This window comes from Gymnoscopelus microlampas, assembly GCF_963454915.1.
Source record: "Gymnoscopelus microlampas genome assembly, chromosome: 3".
Taxonomy (NCBI): Eukaryota; Metazoa; Chordata; class Actinopteri; order Myctophiformes; family Myctophidae; genus Gymnoscopelus; species Gymnoscopelus microlampas.
The window spans coordinates 38,908,948-38,933,947 of NC_139940.1; the positions used below are offsets into that span (position 1 = coordinate 38,908,948).

General features: G+C 43.9%; 1 protein-coding gene across 2 annotated transcripts in view; it reads right to left on the bottom strand.

The window, feature by feature from the left end:
• The window catches only part of znf516 (zinc finger protein 516), a 66,244-nt gene that overhangs the window by 40,764 nt on the left and 480 nt on the right, over positions 1 to 25,000 (bottom strand). Inside the window, exon 1 of one of the 2 annotated variants that reach the window (XM_084053274.1) lies at positions 23,213 to 23,431. The exons of the other annotated variant lie outside the window; for it this stretch is intronic. The gene's annotated coding sequence lies outside the window, so the exon portion shown is untranslated. Of the gene's footprint in view, positions 1 to 23,212; positions 23,432 to 25,000 lie in introns of those variants that run through there. 2 annotated transcript variants of the gene reach the window in all.

A 25,000-nucleotide genomic window follows, 5' to 3' on the forward strand; every position in this document is an offset into this window, starting at 1 on the left:
TAGCGCGGCACTCGGTGCCGCGCTATGAGCTTGTATATCTGCTATTTTTGAATAGCCAAAGACATCTAAAGTGACACAGATGCGTTCCAGGTATCAATGGGTTAAGGTGTTAAGAGATTTTCTGGAGAGCGTGTGAGGACAGCATACCGTAGGTACGGGTGCATATAATCACACAACTGCACAAAAAAAAAGGATGTATTTCTGTAACCTGCTGTGCTGGCTTTCATATTCCTCTTGTATCACTGTTTCTGTTTAACTCCATGCCTTGTTTTCAAACCTGTGTTGTTGCCTCGAGGCAAAAGCTTGACGAAAGACAAACTCTAAAGCTGAGAGGTTGTGAGGACGATGAGAAGTGAGTGGAAGACAAAACAAAAGACTGTAGACGGACTTTGACTCTTCCATCACAATTACACACACGCATACACACGCACACACACACACACACACACACACACACACACACACACACACACACACACACACACACACACACACACACACACACACACACACAGGGTTGAGCTGTAGGGGGTACGGGGGGTACGGCGTACCCTTAGTTCTGACACTGTGGGAGCTGGGGGCGCGCGTGCACGCACCGTCAGCGGCGGTCTTTAACGCCTTAAAGTTTAAAAACAATAGCCTCTAAGGTTCGTGCCGTCAGTGGCGAGCCGTTCTCAATAGCGTCTACCTGGCTGCTTTGCATAATATAACATTAGGCTACTCGAGAAAAGACACGGACTTGAATGTGTCCGGAGGGAGGGTTTACCAGGCTAAGGTGTGAAGGGTATCGCTTAGCAGAGGACCCAGTTCTCTGAGACAAGACAAAGACAAGTTGTCTGATTATTTTAAGTAGGCCTACTTATGTGTGGGTGAGTCTATGTAAAGGGCTTTTATATAAAATTAAAAGGAAAATACAATAATTAATTTGAAACAAAAATAAAAACAACAAATTAACAATGCAACAATACAACAAAATAATAAGACATATGATTACATTAATAATCACATGTTGAATACAGTATTTCAACTAGCACTGAGCTGAGTGGCTATGTGTGCGCACGTGCGCGCGCGTGACGCCATAAAATACAGTACCCTTAGTTAAAAAATCCACAGCTCACCACTGCACACACACACACACACACACACACACACACACACACACACACACACACACACACACACGCAGAATGGGACCTCAATGTTTCCACTGTGGATTCCTGACACAGAGTGTGTGTGGGCTCAAACAAAACAGTTGTTGTGAGTCAGTTCACACTGGTCCAAAACTCCCCCCCCCCCCCCCCCCGTAACACCATTACGAACAAACACAACTCAAACGAAATAACCTGTGGGTAAAAATCAGATTTCATACGGTAAATAAGTGTTCTTGTGTGTGTACGATACAGAGCTCCCTATTGAACCGAGGAAAAGGGGGGAGGGGGGATGGGGGGGTGAGAAACATCTGCCCAGGGCCTTCAAGAGCCAATAACAATAAGAGAGAGAAGCAACGCACGGGAACAGATGAGCTAGATGAGAATAACAAACCTGGCTGTTTTCATACAGGACGGACAGTTTAACTGCGTTTTTTCCCCCTCATGGACGGATGGATGCAGCTTTAAGGCTCACGATGCATTGGACATATTACATAAAAAAAATTAAAAATAAAGAAAAGGAAAAGGGCCTTCTTCTTCTTCTTCCCCATCTGGGTCACATCTTATCGGGCTGACTGATTCCAAATCATCCAAGCTTGTTAACTCACCCGGTGAAAAAAAACTCTAAACTAGTTACAGGCAACAAAAAGGAAAAAAGGACAGCGCGGAAAGCTGCATCTCAAAACTGAGAGAGAGAGAGAGAGGGGGGGGGGGGGGAGAGGGAGAGGGGGAGGGGGACACACGAGTGAACAAGAGAGAGTGCAGGAGACGGGGGGGGAGAGAAAAGCCAGCGAGCGAGAGAGAGAAAGCGTTCTGTCAGGGAGTAAAAGAGGTGGATGCCAGCAAACACAGTGCAATGGGGGAGGAGAGAGAGAGGGAAAGAGGAGATAAATAGTAAACAGAGATGAAGTCAGCACACAGGACAGTGGGATAATGAGAGAGAGAGAGAGAGAGAGAGAGAGAGAGAGAGAGAGAGAGAGAGAGAGAGAGGGGGAATATGATCAGGTGTGACAAATAACATACACAGTCAAAATCCTCACACAGTGTTTATTCATCCATTTGTAACTCAGAGAGTGCACGTGGAACCAAATGGACCCGTAAGGGTCCATTTGGTTCCACGTGCACTCTCTGAGTTTAAATTAACAATGATGATTTTACTGTGTAGACGAGAGAGAAAGAGAGATAAGAGAAGGAAGAAAACAAGGGCAGTAACCACAGCGAGAGAGAGAGAAGCCCACAGGGGGCTCGACTTAGCGCTCATCCTGTAGTAGACCCCCCCCACCCCCCCTCCCCTCCCCCCCCTCAACCCCACCCTGCACCCGGCAGGCTTTTTTTTTTTTTTACAGGAGAGACACGTGTAGGACAAGCCAGATCTCCTTGGTGACAACACGCGGCATGCAGCGGCGTCTGCCGGGCACATATATACACATATATATACGTGCCACACAGAGACGGACGGTCTCAATCTCTGTGATACTACGGTGTCGTGTACGGTGGATGTAACCCATAGCAACACATACACGACACACACAACCAGGTGGCGCAAATTATTAGCCCCGTGCCCACCTGCCAAATGCTGGCAAGATATTTGAACAATGGCCGTTTAAGTTTGTCTTCCCCCCCCCCCCCCCCCCCCCCCCCCCGACGAATGACAAGCCCCCACTCTGTGTGTGTCATCACCAGCCAGCCAGCCGCCCCGTTCAGAAGTCAGGTTCCTCTGATCTATTTTTGAGAATCACGTTTTTTTTTTAAGGGGAGTTTGTCTGATGGATTTTGGATTTCGAAGAGCTTTTTTTTTCTTCTTTGTGACTTGACTAATGCTCTTGGTCAGCGCTTTGCTTTGTTTGGTTACCGGAAAACGCTTCGACGCAATGATAATGGTCAGTCTTTTAGGCTGTGGTAATAAATTGAACCTGACGTTTAAAAAAAAGACAAAGCCAATTCGTGCTCTAACCTGATGGCTGGATGCCAGGATGGCTCACTATACTAGCTCTGCAGGCCCAGAGAGACGGTGAACATCACAGAGATAAGGAGGGAGAAACACTGGATTCGACAAGATATATATACGATAGGAATACAGATAAAGAAGGAACATGTGCAGCCTGTCGTGAAACGGCACGTCGGGCACTTTCACTGGCTGGAGTTTTTGGCGAAGGAAGTGTTAATTTTTGCTGCACTTAGTCAGTCCTCTGTCTAATGATGGAAAGGTAATGCAGAACAGCTGACGGTGAAATGCAAGAAAGCAAAGGGTTGCGTCAAACAAACGCATTTATCTACACACGCATGTGTGCACAGTGACGCACACACACACACACACACACACACACACAGGCATGCACGCACGCATGCACGCACACCAAGCTCTCCCTGGAGAGATCAGACGCTGACGACAAGAATCACCTGTGTGCTGTCCGTCACCGTGGCGACAGAGACCTTTCTGAGTGTGTGCACTCTCAGTCAGTCAAACAGTCAGTCAAGCAGTCAAAGAGTCAGTCATTAAAGAGCCAGTCAGTCAGTCAGTCAGTCAAGCAGTCAGTCAAGCAGTCAAAGAGTCAGTCATTCAAAGAGCCAGTCAGTCAGTCAGTCAGTCAGTCAAATAGTTAGTCAGTCAAAGAGTCAGTGAAACAGTCAGTCAGTCAAATACTCAGTCATTAAAGAGCCAGTCAATCAGTCAGTCATTGAAAGAGTCAGTGAAACAGTCAGTCAGTCAGTCAGTCAGTCACATTGTCAGTCAGTCAAACAGTGAGTGAGTCAGTCAGTCAGTCAGACAGCCACAGCTAACGGTACCACGAAAAGCCACAGGCCTGTTACACAAGAAATAAGCAATGGAGGATTACACACTGTCATTCTCTCCACATCGCACCAGTGGCCAGCTCTACACAACACACACACACAACACACACACACACACACACACACACACACACACACACACACACACACACACACACACACACACACACACACACACACACACACACACACACACACACACACACACACACACACACACACACACACACACACACACACACTGCGGGATGGGTTACTAAAAATGGAGACACTCAGAGAGTGAAAGAGAGGAATAGAGTGTGTGTGTGTGTGTGTGTGTGTGTGTGTGTGTGTGTGTGTGTGTGTGTGTGTGTGTGTGTGTGTGTGTGTGTGTGTGTGTGTGTGTGTGTGTGTGTGTGTGTGTGTGTGTGTGTGTGTGTGTGTGTGTGTGTGTGTGTGTGTGTGTGTGTGTGTGTGTGTGCGTGCGTGCGTGTGAGAGCGCGAGAGAGAGAGGGACAGAGAGATAATAGGAGATAAACAAAGACAACAGAGATAGAGAGATTGAGAGACTGCCTGCATTCCTGCATGTATGTACATTATACTGTATCCGCACACAGCTCAGTACAATAACAGACATGGTGTAAGTACAAGCAGAGCAGAAGACACACTGCCTCTACCCAGCATGGAGCAGAGCTAACGACACACAGAGGATGACAGTAACCTACATACAAACCATCATTAATATGGTTTACATCTGCATCGCACACAGAATCACACATCTGTATGTATATGTGGAATATATTGTATGTTTAGAGCAGCAGCAGATGGTGTCAGCAACACTCACACACTATGAACCACATCGTCTGGCTCGCGCGCGCGCGCACACACACACACACACACACACACACACACACACACACACACACACACACACACACACACACACACAAGCACGTGCGCACACATACAGCACACACAAAAAAAAGGTGCACCTCAGATCCAGATATCTGGGACAATGATGCCTGTAGCTCCCTCCCCTCCCCTCCCCTCTCCTCTCCCCTTCTTTCTCCTCTCCTCTCCTCTCGAAGCAATCCACATGTACTGTGTGTATAGCATATTCCCCCCATTAACTCATTAAATCCGGGAACGCATCTGTGTCATTTTACGACACAGATGCGGCTATTCAAAAATAGCAGATCTCAGATCTACAAGCTCATAGCGCGGCACTCGGTGCCGCGCTATGAGCTTGTATATCTGCATTTTTTTTTAAATCCTGAAAATGTGTGCAAATCTTTGAATATGTATGTGTATATGTTTTAAAGCGAACATTTTTAACTCCGATTTGTGCTTCTGGGGGTCCCTGGAACAACATATTTTGAGATGGGGGTCGCGGCCAAATACATATCATTTTGGTGGTCCTTGACACGGAAAGGTTGGAGCATCACTGATATAGCAACATACTGCTAGGATTTAGAAAACATTTTTAGATATGTATTTGGCCGCGGACCCTCATCTCAAAATGTTTTGTTCCAGGGACCCCCAGGAAGCAAAGATTTGAGTTACAAATGTTTGCTTTAAAAAAAAATATATATATATTAAAAGATTTACAGATTTGCACACATTTTCACGATTTTTCAAAAATAGCCAAAGATATCTTAAAATGACACAGATGCGTTCCCTGATCACAAACCACCTAACAATACAAGCATGAGAGCTGTGATGTGTGAGTGTGAGTGTGAGTGTGAGTGTGTGTGTGTGTGTGTGTGTGTGTGTGTGTGTGTGTGTGTGTGTGTGTGTGTGTGTGTGTGTGTGTGTGTGTGTGTGTGTGTGTGCGTGCGTGCGTGCGTGTGTGTGTGTGTGCATAGTACTGTATAACTAACAACACTATAGCTACCAGGGCTTTGGGAGGAGTGTCTCCAACTGCCCATAGATATGCTAACAGTAATAGTATAGGGAAATCAACACGTTCTTTTTACAAGTGCTCGTATCGCAAGGCAAATGAGATGCTAGGTGGGGCAACATCATTAGCACACTGACGCTAATGCATCCTCTGTTGTAACCCATTCAATCCGGGAACGCATCCGTGTCGTTTCAGATTTATTTGGCTATTCAGAAATAGCAGATATAGAAGCTCATAGCACGTATGAGCTTGTAGATCTGCTATTTCTTTTTAATAGTGAAATTGTGTGCACATCTTTGAATATATATATATACATTTTAACTGAAATCTTTGCTTCTGGGCGTCCGTGGAACAAAATGTTTCGAGATGAGGGGTCCGTGGACAAATACATATAATTTTGGGTGGTCCAATTGACATGAGAACTACTGCTATATAGCAACATAATTTTCTTTTCTTTTTTTAAATGTAGGATTTAGAAGACATTTGTAGAATCCCCCAGAAGTAAAGATTTGAGTTAAAAATATTCGCTTTAAAAATAAAAAATGTATACATATTAAAAGATTTGAAAAACAACAATCACAATTTTCCCCAAAGAAATAGCAGATCTACAAGCTCGTAGCACACTCTGTGCCGCACTACGAGGACTGTTTTTTTGCAGCCATTTGAAAGAAAGAGTATTAATTGGGTGATTTTTTTGTGTGGAGCTGGCCAGGTATAATCTGATGGGATTAGCTGGTGTGCTCTCTTTAAATAGAGTTCTGTGACCATGGGATTAGATTATCACAGCCAGCCGGTCTCTCTGGAGCAAGTATGACTGACTCCATCGCTCTGCCTTCGTTTATAGCAACGCCATGACAACCGGTATACAGTAACAGAGATAATGAGGCAGTAGGTAAACGTAGACGGTCGGGGGAGCATAAGCATCCATCCATTTATGTGTGAATGTGAAAGCATCTTCCTGCTCCGGCTGTCTAAATGTTTTGCATTTATTTGTTTATCAACCTTTGCAGTCGGGTGAATATTATGAAAAGACAATTTCAAGAAAAAGGACAATGACAACATATTTGGACCTCTGTTAGGCCACCTGAAAACTAAGCTGTATACTAGGGCCGTCAACAGAGCTCACAAATGATATATGAATATGTCATATTGATTATTTGTAATGTACTGTACGTGTATTTTGCATAGAACATAATGCAGGTAAAATAATGGGTCACTTTGTTGTCCACCTGTCAAAGTCACTTAAACTCCGCAATAGTTTGTAGTTGTCCACCTGTCAAAGTCACTTAACCCATTAAGACCTGGAACTGTGTAATTTTTAGATTTGAGCTAAAAAGCATTATTTTACACTTTGGCTATTCAAAAATAGCAGATATACAAGCTCATAGCGCGGCACCAAGTGCCGCGCTATGAGCTTGTAGATCTGCTATTTTTGAAAATTCGTGAACATGTGTGAAAATCTTTGAATATATATATTTTTAAAGCGAACATTTTTAACTCAAATCTTTGCTTCTGGGGGGTCCCTGGAACAACATATTTTGATGGGGGTTGGCGGCCAAATACATATAATTTTGGGGGTCCTTGACATGAAAAAGATTGAGCACCACTGATATAGAAACATACGTTTTTCAGAATACTGTTGAGATTTAGGAGACATATAGAATCGGCTTCAGGTCTCAATGGGTTAAACTCTGCAATAGTTTGTCCACCTGTCAGAAGTCAGTAACCTAATCCAAATCCCTAATGCTTTTGATGTGGTGTGTCTGGCGTTGAGTTGTTTTTATGATTAAGATCCATTCATTCGACGGGCTGCTAAAAAGAATCACGTCGGTTGAATGGCGGGAACAGGCATTGCTGTTTTTCAGTCACGTTTTGAACGTGTAATGTGTTTAGGCTGGTTTAGATGGAGGCTAACACACATAGACCCAGTGGCTCTGGTCAGAGCTACACCAGAGCTGTTTCAAAGAGCATCAGCAGGTGCCGTTTGATCTAATAAAGAATTGTCATGTAAACATTGAAAGGTTGTTTTTCTCCGATTTCAACACAGAGATGTTGTCCACAACGTAGCATTATCAGGGTGAACACATGATGCCTCCACTGGATGCATTGATAGTGAGTTAACGGTGTCCTTTCGGAGGATTTATCTTCACGGACACAGGAAGTATATTGTTCAACATCACTGGCTACAAAAGAAAAAACAATGGCTAGATAAAGCACACACAGTATCCTATTACTTTAACCCATTAAGCCGATGAGGCCGATGAAAAAAATGTTTTCTAAATCCTAACGCTTTAAAAAAGACATATTTGTACAAGATTTGCACACATTTTCACGATTTTACAAAAATAGCAGATCTACAAGCTCATAGCGCGGCACCGAGTGCCGCGCTATGAGCTTGTATATCTGCTATTTTTGAATAGCCTAAAGAAATCTAAAAGTGACACAGATGCGTTCCCGGTCTTAATGGGTTAAAGCTGCAATCTTATTTGAATGAATACAATATTATTTACATTTTAACCAAACTATACGGTGGAGTATTAGTGCAATATAACTGTGGTCTCCCTCCCTACTCTTCCATTGCAAAATGTAGACCCTGGTGTTGAGTAAGACACCGGTTGACAACTTGTGCTGCTTGAAGCTCATAGCGCAATATCTCCCCCTGACCTTATTGGCACAGGGCGGTAGAAATGTGGTCTCTCGTGCGGGAGAGACGCAGCTCAGTGGCCTCATGGTTAGACAGCGTCCGGCTGAGAGTGGGAGGTTAGGGGTTCAATTCCCCGGCCGGGTCATACCAAAGACTATAAAAATGGGACCAAGTGCCTCCCTGCTTGACACTCGGCATCAAGTGTTGGATTGGGGCTTAAAGTCCCTGTGACATACTAGCATCATGTCCAGGGGGAGTACTTGTACACTATGGCTGGGTGATGTACATGTTAGGGATGCAAATTATCAATTCATTGATTCATTGATAGTTGATAACCTTATCGATCGATTAATCGATGAATTGATAAGCAGTGTTTTTTAGGACCAAAAGGGAAATTCCTGTCCGGAACCAGAAATGAGTGCAGAAACATAATTGCCTTGATGTATATAACATTAACGAGCGTCAACGAGCATCAGCTGGACACAGACACACACACCTCCCCTCTGCAGTGCTCTATTCAGTCTGTCTCATTTATCTCCAAAAGCCCTGGCTTGCAAAAATATATATATATGTAGAGTAATTGTTAACATAAACGTGTACATCTATCATGGCTGGGTGATGTACTTACATCAAGCCGCCACACGGCTCGGGAACTGTTGGTTCCCAAGGCTACTTACTTACTTTGGCTTTACAACAAGGATTTTACTGCATACAATGTCACAACATAATCACTGACGCAAGCCTATTTGTGTGTAGCTGGTTGCTGTGTTGATGAAATATCTCCCAGTGTGTGTGTGTGTGTGTGTGTGTGTGTGTGTGTGTGTGTGTGTGTGTGTGTGTGTGTGTGTGTGTGTGTGTGTGTGTGTGTGTATGGGGTGCTCTGTGGCTGGCTACCGCTACCGGGGGGCCCCTCTCCTCCCTCTGTCCTCCTCACATCTGGATACAATGTGGGAACAGGGCCCTGAGGCCAGAGGTATAGCTGAAGGGAGGTGTGTGTGTGTGTGTGTGTGTGTGTGTGTGTGTGTGTGTGTGTGTGTGTGTGTGTGTGTGTGTGTGTGTGTGTGTGTGTGAGAGAGGGATAGAGCATGGGGAAAAGAGACAGCGAGAGAGAGAGAGAGAAAGAGAGTGTGTGTGTGTGTGTGTGTGTGTGTGTGTGTGTGTGTGTGTGTGTGTGTGTGTGTGTGTGTGTGTGTGTGTGTGTGTGTATTAAAGTGGATCAGGTTCATTTGGGTCAATTGTTACACCCTCAAGAGTAAAAAGAACACAACTTTATTTTTTACTATGCGTGTGTGTGTGCGTGCGTGTGTGTGTGTGTAACCAATGAGAAGGACAGGGTGGTGTTGTTGTTAAAAGGCTCCCTGACTTTGGGCTCCTCTCTCCACGTGCGGTTCACCGCTAGGCCCCCGGGCCAGAGACAAGACAAAGGGGGCAGCTGGGAAATGTGGTTTTCCTCTGGGGAAGGCAGGTAGCATAGACAAGCAACACAGGGTCAGCTCGTTCTAGTGCTAACAACAAGGCAGAACGTGAAAACACAGTGTGCCGTGTTATTGATCCAAGATGAGGTTTAAATAGTCGGCAGATGTTAGGCCAAGGAGAGGGAAGTAGCACCTCCCTGCATGATGTGATTATAGACCCACTCTGGTTGCTGCTAAACGTGTAAAAACAACATCGTTGTTTGCCGTCTTTTGAGGCAACAAAATAAAAATAGAAATTGGTCTCAGTCATAACAGAAATTAACCCATTGAGACCTGAAGCCGATTCTACATGTCTCCTAAATCTCAACAGTATTCTGAAAAACGTACGTTTCTATATCAGTGGTGCTCAATCTTTTTCATGTCAAGGACCCCCAAAATTATATGTATTTGGCCGCGGACCCCCATCAAAATATTTTGTTCCAGGGACCCCCAGAAACTAAGATTTGAGTTAAAAATGTTCGCTTTAAAAATATATATATTTCAAAGATTTGCACACATTTTCACGATTTAAAAAAAATAGCAGATCTACAAGCTCGTAGCGCGGCACTCGGTGCCGCGCTATGAGCTTGTATATCTGCTATTTTTGAATAGCCCAAAGTGTAAAATAATGCTTTTTAGCTCAAATCTAAAAATGACACAGTTCCAGGTCTTAATGGGTTAAATGACTCAATATAAGAGTGATGGTTATCAGTGACGTTTCTGATCACCACACTCTTCTAGTTATCTTTGCTCAGAATGGAAAGCAGGAGTCTGAATCATAGCACATCTAGAAGGTCACAAGCTTGTAGATCTGCTATTTTTGGCACACAACACCATTGTAAAACAACGTACAAACTACTAGAAAAAGTGCTCCTCGGAGCACAGGTCTCCGCCAGGTCGGGCAGGTTATTGTGGGCCAGCAATGTTCGGAATGCATCGGCCTCCTGGTGGCGCTAAAACAGGTGTGTGTGAGCTTTCACGGCACGCTGCGTTCATGATTTGAGGCATTTTGTTCAAAACGGACCAATCCTGCAAACTTTGGAAGCCGATGTTAGCCAATCAGGGTGGAATCTGGCAAATCGGACAGATCGGTCTCGATCACATGACCATAGAGATACTGTGTACCGATATGCGTGATGTTTGGACAAAATCTATAGGAGTAATATGCAAAAATCGGCCTCCTGGTGGCGCTATAACAGGCAAATCTGAAAAGGTTGGGGCAGAGGTTCTGCTCTGGCATCCAGGGAGTGTGTGTGCACAGTTTTCACGTAAATCAACGGTGCCGGAGATTAGCCGTTCACAGACGGACGGACGGACAGACACGCGGACGGACACACGGACGGACGGACGGACAGGGGGCAAAACATAGTCTCGGCCACGCCTTCGGCCGGCCTGGCGGAGGCAATTAAGGGAAGCTTAGATCGAGAGGAAGAGAGAGGATGATCGAATGCGACAGCGAGGGGCAGCAGGGAAAATATATAGCGAAGAGGTGCGGGGACATGAAGATAGGAAGTCTTGATTCATTATGCCGTTTTTCACCGTCTCCCTTCTATCCATCTTCTTTTGTCGTCGCGGTGGAGGAAGCTCTCTTCTACAACTTAGCCTAGATGCTGCTGCACTCCGCAGCGCGGCGTGCCAGCAGAGTGCACTTTACTGCATGCTGGCAGTGCACGGGGCTCAGCCCCAGTCCCCTGTGCTCCACATGTGGATTTCAGGATGATCTCATTAAGGCCCCATGGCAGCAGCACTCCTCTAACCTTCTGAAGACCCCTTTGTCCTCAGTGACCTTAGACTTGAGCCTCCCTGACACAAATGCCATGTCCTGGCTGCTGTGCTGTATGTACCCCGTCCCGCACAGCAAAAACCCTGACTGTTAATTTAACCCATTAAGACCGGTACAAGCTTGTAGATCTGCTATTTTTTTTTAAATCATGCAAGTTTGTGCGAATCTTTGAATATGTTATTTTTCAAAGCGAACGTTTGTAACTCGAATCTTTGCTTCTGAGGATTCTACAAATGTCTTTTAAATCCTAACAGTGTTTTGAAAAACTTGTATGTTCCTATAATCAGTGGTTCTAAAACTGTTTCATGTCAAGTACCCCAGAAATTACATGTATTAGGCCGTGGACCCCCATCTCAAAATATGTTGTTTCAGGGACCCCCAGAAGCAAAGATTTGAGTAAAATAAATTACTTTAAAAAAATATATATATTCAAAGATTTGCACACATTTTCACAATATTTCAAAAATAGAAGAATAGCTATTGAAAAATGGCAGATATACAAGCTCATATTGTGCCGCACTATGAGCTTGTATATCTGCTATTTTTTAATAGCCAAAGTATAAAATAATGGTTAAAGTGGTTACACAGATGCGTTACCGGTCTTAATGGGTTAACAGTGAAAGTGTAAAAATGGGACCACTCCAAAAGAAACATTATTCACAGTCAAAGAACCCCAATGGAAACAAAGTCATAGGCTTTCTTGGGTTTAAAATCCTCTTAGCAGACCTTGTATTGAACTGTACTTTCCTGCGCTTTTTTTTTTGCAAACTGCTAATAAAGTATTCAATCAATCAATCAAACTCCTAGCCATATTGACACCCCTCTCATAGTTCATGAAATGGACTTTATTAAAGCATTCAATACCTCAGCGCTAGAGTGTACTTTACTTGCTTTATTTAAAGATCGCAAGAGGTAATTTCTTTCAAATTTCCTTTATTTTTTTTGTTCCTGTACAAAAAAAGTACACGGTGTGTACTTCCCTCTCGTTTTGAGACAAGCAGACAGCGAGTTCCTGACAGCAACAGAGAAGTCATTCTTCCCCCGTTTGCACATGAGCGGGTTCGTGAGACAGATGTGCGTTAAAAAGGACAGAAATCTAATATGAACAACAAGCGTCTTTCAAACAATACTTCTGAAAAAGCAAGAAGTACCACCACAAGTACAACACGAACATCATTACAGGACGCAATCTGGTGTGCTCCGGTGCTGTGTGTACACACGCACATACACACACACACACACACACACACGCACAGAGAGAGAGAGAGAGAGAGAGAGAGAGAGAGGGGAACAGCAGGGCAAGGTTAGGCTGACATCAGTGGCTAACGATCAGCTCTTCAGTGCGCTGAATGATTAGCGGCTGTAGCCTGCAGACATTTCCAGCTTGTTTGCCTAAGTCAGTCAGACATCCAGCATCATTTGGCCTTCAATCTGCACTAACTGCATCCACTGCCTACTCTCTGACTCATTGGCCTGACTTCGGAAAGAAAACGACTTGCACGTACTGTATATACACGTATATATATATACACACACACACAGGAACACAGTCAGTGTCATTAGAATGAGAGAGCAGTTGTTGAAGCATGGCTGAAGTGCAATCGTCGAAAAGCGAAAGTAAAACTAAAGAGGGTTTTTAAGTCTGTTGCTTTTTAATAGTTGTTTTCCTACACAAATTGGCTCACTATGCTAGCTCTGTTTCCTTAAGGGTGATTCACATTCGAGGGGAAAATCTCTGCCCATCCGCGTGCGTGCGTGCGTGCGTGCATGTGTGCGTGTGTGTGCGCGTGTACGTGCGTGCGTGTGTGTGTGTGTGTGTGTGTGTGCGTGTGTGTTCATGTGCGTGCCTGTGTGGGGGTGTTAGTGTTTTGCACTATAACATCCTCTAGTGCTAACGTGTAAAATATGTTTTATACTCAAAACAGTAAAATAGACATTTCACTGTTTGTTGTCGAGTTGTTCTTGAGTTTGTTTAACCCTCAAGAGTAAAATGAACACTTGAGGATGTTGCTGTGTGTATGTTCTTGAGTGCGTGTGGTCAAACAGGCTGTCGGGTGTAGTTGATATAATGTAATACCGGGGCGACCGTGAAACCGCCTCCCAGCGGGGAGCACCGCAGCTCCCGTTGTTCCCTTCTATCTTTCCAACTGTTGTTGTACACAAAACTCCCAGCGAACAACACGAGTTCTCTGCCACATCAGACACAAAGAAAGAAGGGAGAAAAAAAAAGAGAGAAAACATCACATTATGCAGGGCTCTCGAAAAGGGACAAACAAAGTGGAGAGACGTCACATTCACTTCAGTACCAAAGGAGAAGAATGCGCAGAGAGGAGGAGAAAACAGAAAACAGAAGAAAAAAAAAACAACAACAAAAAACATTTGGCTTTGCTTTCAAAGCACACCTTCTGCGTGACAAAATACAAATTCAATAGACAACCAAAACGAAGAACAACATCGACCGGCAGCACTATTACAATCAGTTTTGAAGAATCTCTAGCATTGCTTTAGAACAGGGGTTCTCAACCAGTGGTACGGGGACCAACAGGGGGTTCCCCAGCGAAATGTGTTAATATAGCGTCACAATCATTTTAGCCACTTATATCAATATAAAAAAATAGCAGATATACAAGCTCATAGCGCAGCACCGAGTGCCGCGCTATGAGCTTGTAGATCTGCTATTTTTTTAAAGTCTTGAAAATGTGTGCATGTATTTGAATATATATATTTCTAAAGTGATTTTTTTTACTCAAATCTTTGCTTCTGGGGGTCCCTGGCACAAACCAATTTCAGATGGGGGGTTCGCGGCCAAATACATTTCAATTTGAGGGTCCTTGGCATGACAAAGTTTGAGAACCATTGTTTTAGAATAATGACCGACGCTATAGGGTCAGAACAGCCTATAGCTCTACTTTAGGAAGCACATTGAACCCAACCCCCCACACACCCCACACCAACAACACATTGACCTCTGGGCCACAGTGAGTTTGGATTAAGTTTGGGTGCCATGTCGCCTGGCTGCCCAGACATCATTCCTGCAACGTGTGCACAACTGTTAGAAATGCAGATCAGCACCTCAACAACACGCCACGGCGCTCACACACAGTCTTCATCCGGAAAGGTTCTTAAGACCTGAGGGGCCGATTCTACAAATGCCTTCTAAATACAGTTTTCTGAAAAACCTGTCGTTGCTGTCAGGCAGAAACCACTTATCTCCATTTGTTTCGTAAATTAAATGCCGTACTTGATCATACTACGGCGTCACACAAAAGCGTAAAAAGTAGCAGATCCACAAGCTCGAAACGCGTTTTGAGCTTGTAGCTCAGTTTTGGACTTATGAGGTTTTCAACCGACATGTATAGCTACAATGTGAATGCGAATTGTTTTTAATTGATGAAAAGTTGTGATTTTTTTGTTTAAACTTCTAAAAAATCTTTTTTATTTTCTCTTTTTATCCCACGATTTTTGTAACCCATTTTTTCACCCAGTGCCACTTATAATCCCGGGCGCTACACTCCCTCTGCCAGCCTAGGGAGAGCCTAGAGCCGAGCTCATGCCTCCATCAATGCACGAGAGCTAGCAAGCCGCATCTTGTCACCTGACAGGGGGGAGTTTCCCTGGTTAGACGGAGCGCGTGGAAGGAACACGTTATTCCAACCAGTTCCTTTCCCCTCCATCAGGCGCCCCGGCTGACCAGGGGGAGGCAGTAGAGAGACCAGGATTACAGCATGTTTTTGTGAGGGTACCTACCTTAAGACTTAAAAATATATTTTAAAATAACACGTCTTTTTTTTTAAATGTAGGAAACGAAAAAAAAGGGGGATATTTACTCGCGACCCATAACAATTGGTCCGCCGACCCAAACATGAGTCCGCGACCCACTGCTTGGGAAACAGTGCTGTGTATACAGTATACAAGCACATAAAATAAAACCAATAAACCTTCTTGAATGTTGAATCTCTAGACCTGGATGTTCAGTGTGACACACAGTCACAGTGGCCCATCAAATATGAAGAAGGACATTAGGGAGGGCAGAACCACACCGTCAGCAGGCAGAGACAGACGGATAGGCAGACACACAGACACTCAGCTCACAGCCGCCAGTTATGGAAGGAAAGCTCTGCGTGTGTGTGTGTGTGTGCGTGTGTGTGTGTGTGTGTGTGTGTGTGTGTGTGTGTGTGTGTGTGTGTGTGTGTGTGTGTGTGTGTGTGTGTGTGTGTGTGTGTGTGTGTGTGTGTGTGTGTGTGTGTGTGTGTGTGTGTGTGTGTGTGTGTGTGTGTGTGAGAGAAAGAGAGGTGGTGGGGGCAGGGGGGGCAGACACACACAGGAAGTCAGAAAAAATACAGCTCTAGATGATTAGGGAGGATTTGGTCTTCAAAACTAAAAAGCACTGAACATTGAACAAACATATGTTAACCCATTAAGACCTGAGGCCGATTCAAAAAATCGAAATCCTAACAGTTTTTAGAAAAAAATATAAAAAATATTTTTTTAACAATTTTTCAAAAATAGCGGCACTCGGTGCCGCGATACGAGCTTGTAGATCTGCTATTTTTGAATAGCCAAAGAAATCTAAAATGACACAGATGCGTTCCCGATCTTAATGGGTTAAAGAAGATAAAAAACGATTACTGTGGCTGTGGCTTGAAGGATTTATGTCCGAGCCACATTTGATTTCCTTATCATTTGATACATGTTCATCTTTTTGCTTTTTACCATCAAAGCACAGGCAGTGCGTTTTTCTGGGAAATATCATGTTCTTAAGACTACAGGCTTAAGAGCGAACGCGGAATGGGACATTTTATTGCCGCAAATTGATATATAATAGAGTCAACGCAAAGAAAAATGAATTAAATCATATTTTGATTCATCCTTTCGGTACTAAAAATTTTACAGGGACGTGTTTGTAGAATAGTGTGTGTGTGTGTGTGTGTGTGTGTGTGTGTGTGTGTGTGTGTGTGTGTGTGTGTGTGTGTGTGTGTGTGTGTGTGTGTGTGTGTATATAAGTGGATCAATAACGGTAGTCTACTATAGTGACATCTGGGTTGGACAAAGAGCTCTCCCTTCCCTAGGCAACCCTCTCTCCTCTCTCTCTCTCTCTCTCTCTCTCTCTCCCCCCCTCTCTCTCCACACCCCCCCCCCCTCCCTCTCCCCCCTCCCACCCCAATCCCTGATCACAGCCACGTGGCTCTCTGGGCTACTTCTCTTCTCTCCCTGGCTAAGCTTAGTTCTCTTCTTTAATCCTGCAGCAATCACAGCTACAATGCCACCATTGGCACATAGAGACACAAGGCAGAAATCTATTAAACTATGATCAGCACGTGGGCCATAATAACCGATGATGACTATGATGATCGCTACGGTAATGAATCCAAACGCGTTCAGCTAAATTATAAATGCAGCATGTTTTTATACGCTCTTTCATTGGTGAAATGTAATGGATCATCAATAATGGGTAAGAGTGAAAATCAGGCCATCGCTCTCTCCGTCTCCATCTCTCTCTCTCTCTCTCTCTCTCGTCTCTCCCTCGCTCTCTCTCGCGCGCTCGTGTAAGAATAGTGGATAATGCAGAAATATGTAATTTTACAGCAAACATGATTGTATTGTAATTCCTGTTACTTTGAACCCAAAGCAAATCCATCCGCTTTCAAAGTAAACCCATTCCAACCACATCCTACTATATATCCACTCAACCACTGAAATTGCATATGCGTTCACACAAGATGCATTAAAGCTGGCCGGTCGGACCACAGTGGTGGCCCAAGGAACACGCCATGATGCTAAAAAAGAATCCCCCGCCACCGAACAACCACGCCACCACCCTCCTCTCTCTCTCCCTCCCTCTCTCCCCTACCTACCATGGGTAGGCCTGTCACAATTATGACATAATCGCCTAATCGCAATCATTTGACAGATTTTGCATAATAGTCATAATCGTTTCCATGTTGAAGAATGTTAAATATATTTGCAAACGTTTTCAAAAATAGTGGAAATTGAAGTTCAAAACGTGTCCACTTTTGTTTACAAAGCCAAAAAGATTGTTTTTTTTTTCTTTTCCAAGATTTTTTTGGGGCTTTTATGCCTTTATAGACAGGACAGTAGGCTGACAGGAAAAGGGGAGAGAGATGACATGCAGCAAAAGGCCGTCGGGAACAGGACTCAAACCTGCGACACGCCGTCAGGCTACACTGAGCCTAATAGGTGCCTGGACCGCTACACCAGCGTTCCAGAAATGTAATTTTATTCATAATGTTCCAGTGTTTAACGACAAACTCAATTATTTGTGTGACAATTAATCAAATTAGTAAAGTGTCATAATGGTGACAGCCCTACCCGCCACTGAACTACCACACCTTCTCTCTCTCTCTCTCTCTCCATTTGGGGGAGACACTAACAAGGCCTCATGGTTAAATCCCCCAGCCTCCTCTTCAACCACCCCCTCCCCACCCCACCCCCGGCCAGCGCTAACCCCTCTCCTATCTTAATCCTCCGATTACTACATCATTTTCTTTGGGTCTAATTTGGACGGCTATCAGGCCCGATAGCTTTACTATGGAAGGCAGCGCTGCTGCTTTCTTGGCATGGATTCTATTGATCCGTCAGTGGGGTGCAGGTGTGACCCAGATATAGGGATTAAATACCCACCTGTTACAACTGCAGAACAGAAAGATGGCCAACCAAGAGAGCCTGCTTCGTTTTCCTTAAGAAGAGTAACTGGTGTGTGTGTGTGTGTGTGTGTGTGTGTGTGTGTGTGTGTGTGTGTGTGTGTGTGTGTGTGTGTGTGTGAGAAATCATCAGTGTTCATTTAATGGTTACATTTGTACACTCTATGAGTTACAAACGCACAGGTTAACTGAGGATTTTAATGTACTGTGTGTGTGCGTGTGTGTGTGTGCGTGTGTGTGTGAGTGAGAAATCATCAGTATTCATTTAATGGTTACATTTGTACACTATGAGTTACAAACACACAGGTTAACTGAGGATTTTAATGTACTGTGTGTGTGTGTGTGTGTGTGTGTGTGTGTGTGTGTGTGTGTGTGTGTGTGTGTGTGTGTGTGTGTGTGTGTGTGTGTGTGTGTGTGTGTGTGTGTGTGTGTGTGTGTGTGTGTGTGTGTGTGTGTGTGTGTGTGAGTTTGTTTACTTGTGTTTATGTGTGTCTGTACTATCAGTGCATGCACCGCGACACTAGTCCCCGGCAAAAAAATAAATTCCTTTTGATTATTCAAAGCCATAAGCAATGAGTTTCCTATGGCGGGGCTCATTTATAATTTAATCCAGGAGCTCGGTGTTTCTAGGCTGGAAGAGAAAGATTGCCCTTTCAGTGTGGGCACCCCGCGGTGCGGTGGGGGAATCAATGCTGTCGCTTCAGTCGGGTGTCGACACAAACACTACCACCGGCTCAACATTCTGATTTTAAAATGATCCGACTGTCCGTCAACCTCCACTGGTAGATGTGTGCATATTTGTTAATTACGTAACAAAAAGACAGAACAGCTGTTAAAATGGGTTTCACACTTGTTGTGAGCTGCCTGCCTCTCTGTAATCCAACCTCAATGTGCCACAGTGAGTTATTTAAGGCGGTGTATATATACAGATATGCCAACACCCTCCTCGCTCATGTCTAGAGAGGATATGAAACATCAAATGACAGGAGTTGTGCTCAAAGGAGAGAAAAAAAGGATGGAATACATCAGATGGGAGCTGACCGGGCACATAAATATGACCGCGTCTTTTGGATTTGATGTTATTGCTTTTTTTTCTCTCCATACATTGCGGTTTCAAAGTGAGCAAATGTCGACATCTGCTCTCGGTGTTCTGAGCAGAGGAACAGAGGCAGGGGGAAATGTTGGGTGGGTATTGTGTTGTACAATCAGCAAAGATTTCAATCTAACCAGACTTAAACTCTGGCTTTAAAAAAAAGAATACATGTGTTTTTAAAACAAAGTGACTTGATAAAATGATCTTGTCGACCTAAGCTTTACAGATGAGTCGCTCCAAAGCTATGGACAGCAAATAGCAAGGGCTTGGTGTTTACTCACACACACACACACACACACACACACACACACACACACACACACACACACACACACACACACACACACACACACACACACACACACACACACACACACACACACACACACACACACACACACACACACACGCACACTTTTGTCATAAACTTCGCACACAGTTGACTGAGATTGATGTGTTTGGGAGTCAACAACAGCCGATCCAACATATCATATTGACATTATTACATAATCAACAAATGTACAACAGCACGACCGCACCCCCTCCTCCCTCCCTCCCTCCCCTTCCCTCCCTCCCCTCCCAGCTACTGGGCATGAGCGTCCATGTCCGTCCATAGTGAGAGAGAAAAAAAAGGCACAAGGCAGTAATGAGTAATGAAAACAGCAGCGTTAGTGGTGCCATTCAGTTAAAGGCCTGCTGGTGTGGAATGTGAGGCTCCATTCATCCACAGGGTTAAAAATGCATTTCTGTCAACCACAAAGCCCGGCCTTGTCCTCATTGTCTTTCTCACCATGCCGATACAACACTTCCACATTCTGACTGAAGGAGAAAAAAAGAGAGAGAGAGAGAAAAAAAAAAGAAATAAGCTAATTTTACACCCACCCCAGATACAGGAAGGAGGGCTGAAACTTAGAAGAAAAGGGAAAAAAGTATTTGAAAGAGATGGCAATGACGTTGGAAATGGCTTAATTAACTACTTTCAAACCTGACGTCCATATTTTGGGGCATGGGCAATCTGGGAACCCATCAGCCAAAAAAAAAAGGGGGGGAAAGAAATTCAGTTGCTGGCTGCTGAATCTGTCTCTTGAGAGATTAGGGCGAAGGGTGACATATTTCAATGATTACATGAAATAAACAAAAACGTAGCTGATCTATGTGAGCTTTCAGGTCTGCTGCTTTTGAAACGCCATCATCATGATGATGGCACACTATAAAATATGGCTAACACATTAAGGGGTTAACGGTGGTGAGCAGTCACACAGGGACGAGGAAAGTGAGCGCGCGCACACGCACACGCACACGCACACACACACACACACACACACACACACACACACACACACACACACACACAATCTACTTACCAAAGACAAACAGTGCCATTGACAAAACACACACATCTATGCATCATCTAGTCCAAGTCAACACAGAAAAAGACACAATGGTGGAAGGCAATCAAATAAATAAAAAAAGAGCTCCAGTCAGTGATGTGTGTGAGCCATTGTGTGTGAACTGTATGAATAACAGAGCAGTGCAACAGGCTGTCTCAGAGACATGCCTCATTCCTGTGTGAAGGCTGGCATTTTGTGAACCTCCTAACTTGATTTGGTATGAATAACATCTGAAGGGTACAGTTTAAATGCCCACTGGGCCCACGGCCGGCTGCTTAAGGTCGAAGTTCGTTCAAATAGATTGTTATTCACACATCAAAGGCTTGAGGACGATTCTGCAAATGCCCTCTATATCAGCAGTTTTACACTTTGGCTATTCAAAAATAGCAGATCTACAAGCTCATAGCGCGGCACCGAGTGCCGCGCTACGAGCTTGCAGATCTGCTATTTTTGAAAAATCGTGAAAATGTGTGCAAATTTTACTAATTTGGGGGTCCTTGACATGAAAAAGTTTGAGCACCACTGATATAGAAACATACGTTTTTTCAGAATACTGTTGGGATTTAGGAGACATTTGTAGAATCGGCTTCAGGTCTTAATGGGTTAACAATCATTGTAAACCGTACCCCCTTACAATTTGCAAACTATTAATAAAGTATTCATTCAATCAATCAATCAATCAAAAAGAAGGCTAAAGGGCCATTTTAGGGGTTCACCTGAAAGGTGACATCTATCACTATTACACTCCTTCAAAAAACAATTCAATAATGTCACGATGACTAGTGAAAAGAAACAGAGATAAACAATCCTTACTTTAAAAAAAAGAAACCTCACAATGTCATTGTTGTGATAGGCAGCTGGATAAAGAAGCAGGACACCATTCATGAGGATAGATGGCGCTGTAAATGGCCAACAAACATGACACTGTGCCATTTCAACTGTCTGTCACCGAAAATAGACGATCTACAAGCTCACGGCGGGTCGCCACGCCACACACTGTGAGCTTGTAGATCTGCTATTTTCCATGTAGCTTTTACACAGGTAGCTGTCCATTTGCAACAGACTGCATCGTCACAATAACGTCACCACACTATCATGATGATGCATGGTGACCACAGAGTAGCCTATAGCCTGTGTGTGTGTGTGTGTGTGTGTGTGTGTGTGTGTGTGTGTGTGTGTGTGTGTGTGTGTGTGTGTGTGTGTGTGTGTGTGTGTGTGTGTGTGTGTGTGGGGTGTTGTTGACTATTAAAGAAAATGTTTGACATAATGTCTGACCAGGGGCTAGACAATGTAATCCTGTCTGCAAAACAATGCCACCGTGTGTGTGTGTGTGTGTGTGTGTGTGTGTGTGTGTGTGTGTGTGTGTGTGTGTGTGTGTGTGTGTGTGTGTGTGTGTGTGTGTGTACAAAGTTATCCCTACTACTAACTATGTCAGTGGTCTATTCTAATTCTAGTGCCTCTTCTGTCAAGACTCGATAAGAAGACAACGCCTGTTTTGTCATTAGTACACGTTTAAAACTACAAATAGCACACGGGGCACGTCGCGCGCGCGCGCGCACACACACACACACACACACACACACACACACACACACACACACACACACACACACACACTATGCGTGCGTGCATGCGCCTCCCCCCCCCCCCTGTACTTAGAACTGTTATTTTTTTCTATTTGTTTTTTTTACATAACTTATCTTGTTATAGTTCCAGTCTGGATGATTCTATCATCTCACAACCTCGTTGGTAGTTTGCAGTGGTGGAAAAGTACTCAAGTAAAAGTATAGTACTCAAGCAAAAGTGTCAATACTGCAGTGTATAAATACTCTGTTTACACGTAAAAGTCCGATATCAATATACTTGAGTAAAAGTACAAAAGTATTGGCATCAAAATGTACTTGACGTACCAAAAGTAGAAAGTACTCATTATGCAGAATGTCCCATTTCAAAGTTTTCAAATGTTTAAAAATAGTTTAATATTTCTCTCTGAGATGTATAGCGGAGTAGAAGTAAAACATACTTAAAATTGTAAATACTCCAGTAAAGTAAAACAAACACCTCAAAATTGCACTTAAGTACAGTACTTGAGTAAAAGTACTTAGTTACTTTCCGCCACTGGTAGTTTGTCATCCTCGTTATGATGACCGATGTGCCTCAGTTGCAGCACAAGCAGTTTTAACACCGTTTTCTCACTCAATCCATGTCTAGTGTCTATAATGTCTAGTACTGTGGAGAGGAAATGACTGCTTTAAAGCCCCGTGCACAGAGAAGTGATCCCATAATGAGCACATATCCAGCACACAGCGAACACACCCTCTAAATAACAATAATAATTATATGGACACTTCTTCTGCTTCCATACCTTCTCTTTAAAAAGATCCTCCTCCTCCAAACCACAGAGAAGACCCGGCGATACGAGCGAGAGGTTGTTGTAGTGTAAATAATCCAAGATATAGAGAGAAGATAAGTCCAGATGCACCGACACGATATACTGTCTGTCTGTCTGTCTGTCTGTCTGTCTGTCGTTACATTACGATCACAGCCTGTATCTCTAATTCCCTTGTCTTTGTAGTTGAACTACAGGTTCTCTCTCTCTCTCTCTCTCTATGTATGTTTCGCTCTCTCTCTCTCTCTCTCTCTCTCTCTCTCTCTCTCTCTCTCTCTCTCTCTCTCTCGCTCTGAATGTTTCTCTCTCTCTCTCTCTCTCTCTCTCTCTCTCTCTCTCTCTCTCTCTCTCTCTCTCTCTCTCTGTGTGTGTGCTTGTTTGTGTATGTGTTTCGATCTCTCTCTCTCTCTCTCTCTCTCTCTCTCTCTCTCTCTCTCTCTCTCTCTCTCTCTCTCTCTCTCTCTCACACACACACACACACCGCGTGACGTCCACTAAACACTGAGCACAAGGCAAGATCCGTGGGTGAAAAAAAAGCAAAGCAAAAAAAAATAAAAGTTGACCAAGGCCATTGGCCAACAGCCCACATGAACTCACTCTGATAAGGGTTACATTGTATCACTTTAGTGTATAATGTGTACAGTGTAGCCTGTGTTGGGCTGGTCTTCATAATATGGCTCTTTGATTGGTTACAGTTAATTAATGTTAATTAATGGTCACAGAAGCTTGTTCCTATACTCCAGCACACTGTTCAGGCCCAATTAATTTGCTGCCAATAATTAATCATTGATATAATAAAAGCCCTGTCAGTGTTGAGGTAGGTCTAATAGGTCTATGCCACTTCTGTCCTCAAGTCACACGTGTATATATATATAGGTTACAATGTAGAGGAGATGGAAACTACACACTCACTAAGAATTGTTGTACATTTATTTTAACCCCCCCCCATTTATCTTCACCCAATGATAGGTTATAAAGCAGCCAAGGACACCAATAATTGGTAACTCGTTTACACTCTATTCTATTGTCGATATTGATAATAGACTTAGTGTAATAGCATCCTGTATGTGTATTAACGGTTTATAAAAAGTTAGACTTCAGCACTCACAGCCTACAACACACTAAATCATTTTTAGATTTGAGCACTTTTATTTTACACTTTGGCCCCCCCACTAGCCCCCCCCCCCCCCCCCCGCCACATGTTTCTGCATCCCCCCACAGACTAGAACATGCTAATGAGTTGAAAAAGCCCCAACTTTAATTTCGCAGACAGACAGACGGCCTGTATCGAAACAACTGGTGAAAGATCCGGGGAGCGACGACAGACAGACAGCCAATCATGATGAAGCGATCAAGTAGCATAACTCTTCACATAAACGGCCAATAAGAGGCTATAATAAGCAGCTATTATTCTATAGTGGTGTGTTGTCGGCTCAGTGCTGTGTGACTGACAGTTATGCCAAGTCTATTATGTAGGACATCGACTTCCTAATATGGATATGCTCTCACCCCTGGTTCCTGTCTGTCTGATCTGGTCGAAATGACACAAACAAACTAAAAAAACACCTTCGTTATGATGAACAACAAACGTGTTGTTCGTTAATTGTATCCACAGTGTGGATTACAAGAAACGCCTACGCGATACATAGTCTCCAAATGGGTGATTGTTACAATGTTGCGAGATTGTTGTGAGAAGGAGAACAGCAGCAGGGCGACGATGTTAGAAACAACAACCCCATTAAAGATGTATTATCTTCCACTCAA